This window comes from Fukomys damarensis, unplaced genomic scaffold, assembly GCF_012274545.1.
Source record: "Fukomys damarensis isolate Sample0158 unplaced genomic scaffold, DMR_v1.0_HiC HiC_scaffold_24, whole genome shotgun sequence".
In the NCBI taxonomy this organism is placed as follows: Eukaryota; Metazoa; Chordata; class Mammalia; order Rodentia; family Bathyergidae; genus Fukomys; species Fukomys damarensis.
In genome coordinates this window covers 53,773,032-53,778,682 of record NW_022900936.1, presented here as the reverse complement: position 1 = coordinate 53,778,682, position 5,651 = coordinate 53,773,032, and positions in this window count along the sequence as shown.

The window sequence follows — 5,651 nt, the reverse complement described above, 5'->3', positions numbered from 1 at the left end:
CACTGTGTAGCCCCGGCTGGCCTCACGCTCACAGCAATCCTCTTGCTTTGGCCTCCCAAGTGCTGGGATTACAGATGTACAATAAAAACAAAAACACAAACAAAAATAAAGACAATGATGGCAGTAGGGCTGATGGTACTCACATGTAACGCTAGCTATTTGGGAGGTTGAAACAGGAGCTCCAGGCCAGCCTGGGTGACATAGCTAGACTCTGTTGAAAGAGAGAGAGAGAGAGAGAGAGAGAGATGGAGACAGAGACTGAGACAAAAAGGCAGAGAGAAAGAGAAAAATGATGTAAATATACACTATGATTACTATTAATCATTGCTATCACCGTTAACACCTCAACCTCTACTACTGTTATTTGTGTGTGTGTGTGTGTGTGTGTGTGTGGTACTGGGGATTGAACTTGGGTCCTTGTGCTTGCAAGGCAGGCAGTGGAACGACTGAGCTAAATCCCCAGCCTACTATCGTTATTACTAGGAAATGCTTCTGTGGCATTTGGCTTGAGTTAAGCAACATTCTTAACAGTTCTCACATATTGATTCATTTAATCTACAGATTATGTCTAAAAGGATATGCATGAAACTGCAATTGTGGTTGTCTCTGGAAAGAGCCCAGGGCCACTGGAACCTGGCCTAGTCTTTGTTTGCGAAGCACTCATGTGCATGGTATAAGAATTAATATTGAAGTAATTTCAGTGTGATAATAACCTCATTCGTATTAATATAACATGCACATAAAATTAAAATGGAGGTAAGCAGAAAATAAAAAGCCAGCAGTATAGAGAACCTGGCCATTACTACCTGGTCATTGTGGCTGCACTTTTATTTTAAAAAGAAAAAAAAATATATACATATTATAACCAACACTGAAGTCACAGTTCAAATTTTCCTTCAAGGAAGCACTCTCCTTTTATTCCAGGAGAGTGCTTGGCTGCCAGGCTGCAGCCAGTACCAAGCCTGGGTCACTCTTCTTTCCTAGTGACTGACCAAGGTGGCGGGAAAGTTGAAGGCCCACTTCCCGCATGCCGTACTCCTCTAATCCTGGTTCTAGCCCCCTCTACTGGGCCAGATGAGATTTTTATCAGCCTGACCATAACCAAAAACTAAAACCAGCTTATTTTTCTTTCACAGGCTTTTATCCATTTAATTTCTTTTTCTTCTTTTTCCTTGAGACAGTGTGATCTGTGTTGGCCTTGAACTCATTATGTACCCTGGTCTGGCCTCGAATTTACAGCAATCTTCAGGCTTCAGCCTCCCGAGGCCTGGGATTATAGGCATGTGCCTCTACTCCCCGCACATTTTCAATACTTGAAGTGGACTCCTGATTTTAGCCTCTGTAGTGCTAATTAACATATCTGTATTGCTGCTTCTTGATTTTTCATGTTATAGCTTTTCAACTTTCTACCATGAAAGACAGGATTTAATTCTACCTCTCTCCCTATTTCAAGGGTGGAAATCTCCAGTGTTTTAAAATCACTGTATGTGTATTAGTTAGATCAACATTTAATATTTACATTATTATGACTGTGAAAATGCCATCCACAGCACAATCCTGTAGAAAATTAAAATCACTTTTCATTCTCTCACAATCTTCTGCTTTGTGTGAAGGTAATTTTTCTTACTTAGTGATGTTTGTAAGCTCACAGGGAGTCAGTATGATCACAAGAAAGTCATCAGAGGCCTGAGTGTGAGCCCTGGAGCCCTTGCCTAGTTGCTGCTTCCTCTTTTTCCTCATTCCCCCCTCCTCCTCCTTCCTCTTCTTTTTCTTTTTTGTTTTTTGTTTTTGTTTGTTTGTTTGTTTTTGAGACTGGGTCTCACTATGTAGTTGAGCCTGACCTGAAACTCACTATGTAGCCCAGGCTGGTCTCAAACTCACAGCGATCCTCCTGCCTCAGCCTCCAGAGTGCTGGAATTACAGGTGTGCTCCACCACACCTGGCTTTCCCCTTCTTTTTCTTTTACTACTTGGAATTGAACTCATGGCCTTTACACTGAGCTATTTCTTCAGCTTTGTTCTTATTTCTTATTTTGAGATGGGATCTCTCGGAGTTGGTAAGCTGCCCAGGCTGAGTCAGAACTTGTGATCCTCCTGCCTCAGCCTCTCACAGTTCTGGAAGCACAGGTGCACACCACCAGTGTGTCTCACCAGCTGTGTGGCCTTGGGCTAACTAGTTAATCTGCTTTTCCCATCTCTGAAATAGGTAAAATAAATCTATTCATATGTCAGGTGCTTGGAAGGTGTCTGTTCACATAGCAGGCACTTCCTAAAGGTGATGTGTTATTAATCACTACTTCAACCCTGAATCCTCCACCAGTTGAGTCTCCACTAAGTCTCTTAAGTCTTCAGAGCTTCTCCACCCAGGGATGCTTGACCTCTTCTCTCAGTGTGCAGCTCTCAACCAAGATCTCCTTTCATCTTCCTCTTCCCTTGCTCCTTGTTTTGTTTTGTTTTTGTGTTCTGGGGATGAAACACTTCACAAGTGCCCTCTATCTCTGAGCTACAACTTCAGCCCCTAATGGTGCCTACCTTTCACTGTCTCTCTAAGATGATCACATCTTCTCAGACCTAAGTATCTGATCTCCTTGCAGTTTATTAAATTTTTGTTCTCTGAGGGTGATTACCACATGTATTGATTTTGGTGGGGATGCCCTGGTTACTTTTCTCTTTGCTGAGACAAAATACACGACACCCAAAGTTAAAGGAGGAAAAGTTTACTTAGCTTATGGTTTGTAGAAGTCTCAATCCAGCCGGCTGGCTCCAGTGCAGGGTGGCAGGGCAGAGGGGGATCACAGAGGAGAAACAGTCCATGGCAAATAGCCAAGCAAGAGCACACTAACTCTCCTCCTGTCCCTTATATTTTATGCAGGCTTCCTGGCATGGGGGGCATGTAACACTCCTTAATCCTAGTCCGAACTCCATCAAGCCAATCAGTGGACTGATTTAGTAATCACACACCCTTGATCCCAGCATCACACCTCAGGTCCAGCCACCTCTGAAGAGCACCCCCATGGCTGCATGAGCTTTGGGGGACATCTAGATAAAAGCCATAATGGGGGAATCACATCACATCTTTTTTCTTTGTCCATATTGGTTATGATCATTGGGTTTCATTTCAGCAGACTTGTATATGCACATGATGTACTTTCATGTTTTTCAACCCTCCCCCCTTACCTTTTTTTTTCTTTTTGGTGTAGAATCTTGCTATGTAGTCCAGGCTGGCCTTGAACTCACAATCCTCCTGCCTCTGCCTTCCAAGTGCTAGGATTACAGGTGTTGTGCCACCATGCCTGGCTCACATGACTGATTTTTTTTAAAGTCCTGGGGGTCCAGCCCAGGGCCTTGCGCCTACTAGACAAGCACTGTATGAATGAGCTGCATCCCCCGCCCTCTGTATTGGCTCTTATGTTGCAAATGGGACTAAGCACTAATTATACTAGTCCTGCAGTGTCTCTGGTACATTCAAGTCATTCTTGTTTTGTTTGGTTTGGTTTGGTTCTTAGGATTGGTTCTGAGCCTTGGCCCTGAGCTACATCCCCGGCTTCTTGATGTTTTATTTTGAGACAGAATTACTAAATTGTCCAGGCTGGGCTTGAACATGAGATCCACCTGCCTCATCCTCCCAGAATGATGGGGTTACTGCAGTGCACCATGACTCCAGGCACACTTGGAAATTTTAAAGATGCAGGCTGAGGCTCAATATGCCTGGGTTGGGGCCTGTAATTCTGGTTTTCTGAGGCCTTGGATAATGATCAGGATTTTGGTCTATGAAACACACTTGGTACTACATGGCTGAGAGGCTAAGGTGTGCACAATCTGTTCTTAAGGGAATGCTAGAGTCAGAGATGAACCTGAAAAAAAGCAATTAAGCATCTCAGAGTTACATCTCAGCTGGTCTCATTGTCCTTATGGTGTCATTCTTTAGGCATTGCCTCCCCCAGGACAGCCGCAAAATATGCCAAGAGCCTTAAAACTCCCCCAGAGCTCCCTCAGCACACTCTTCTTGAGGTTTCTGCCCCTTGAGAATTAATATATTAATGTATCACTTTAAAATACGCTTTTATTAATGTCTAATTCCTTCCTGTGTTCTGCTAAAATTTATACTATATGTTCTCTTACCATGCAAGCAAAATAGAACCCTCCTTGGGAGAAAATATTACTGGACAGGGCACAGGCTGCAAAGTGGGCTGTCGCTTAGGCTTCTGGGGTGGGACTCGTGTTCCACCCAGCTCCAAGGTTAAATCTCAGGATCTGTGAGCACAGCCCCTGAAAGTGGACACTTCCTGTATGAGAGGACTGTGGCCCTGCCACACAAAGAAGACAGAATGCAAGAAAAGAGCCCTATTAGCCTCAAAATGGACTCATGAAAGGATTAATCATCAATGATAAATGTCCGTTGTCCCCAAAGAACTGGATGTATTGTGCTATTTTGAGCAAATCCTATCCATCAGTGCTGACCCGTAATAGCTCGCTGTCTGTCGTGCTGATGGGTAAGGAGCTGCACAGCACACTCAGCTTTATGACTTGCTGGCTCCAGACGACCACAGTGGCTGTCATGCCTGTCCCCTTCTCTTCCCTGTGTTGGTCCACATTACAGACTCACCTCTCTGCACTCGAAAGCACAAAAGAGAAATAGAGCGAGTGGCTCTTCCTCTCCAGGTCTGGCTGCCAAATTTAACAGAAAATAAAAGGCTTTCAAACTTGATCAGTTCTTGAGCACTGATTGAGTACTTACTTAATAAACACACTGTTTGGCCTCTTGAGGAACAGAAAGATGTGTAAGGCCACATCCCCATCTTCAGGGAACTCTCTTTCCTCTTCTATGACAACTCTTTGAAAGTTCATCATGAACCATTAACCAAGTCTATGTACTTTGTGTTCTCAGTACCAGGGAGAGGGGACTGGCATATAGCTAGTGAGCAAAATGTGTCCTGAGAGTGACCACTAAACAACGAAAGTAAGCAACTGTTTAGGTGACATTGCAGAGCTTGCACAGGATATGCTGCAAGTAATTTCAAACAAGCTGCACAGATACAGATATAAGAACAGTGTCCTTGGGTGGTGCCCTCCTGTTATCCTACCTACTTGGGAAGCTGAAGCAGGAGGATCACAGGTTCAAGGCTAGCCTGGGCCACTTAGGAAGACCCTGTCTCAAAATAAGATAAAAAGGATTAGGAATATAATTCATCTTTCCCTGGGTTCAATACCTAGTGTTTAAAAAGACAAAAAAAGAGAAAACAAAAAATATTTAATGAGTGGATTCTCTTTTTTTGGTCTTTTGAGACAGGGTCTCACTATGTAGTTGAGACTGATCTGGAACTCACTATGTAGCCCAGGCTAGTCTCAAACTCACAGTGATCCTCCTGCCTCAGCCTCCTGAGTTCTGGGATCATAGGTGTGTGCCACCATGCCCGGCTATGAGTGGATTTTCATAAATGTCTGATTCTATCCTTTTCTAGATACTACAGAAAACGAAGAAGCTGGGCTGAGGATGTAGCTCAGTGGCACTGCACCTACCTGGTAATACAAGGTCCTGAGTTCACTTCCCAACACCACAAAACAACCATGAAAACAAAGAAGCATGTAAGAGTCATTGATAGTAAATAATACTATTAAGCTCTTTAGCCTAATTAGCTCTTTTGTCAAGCA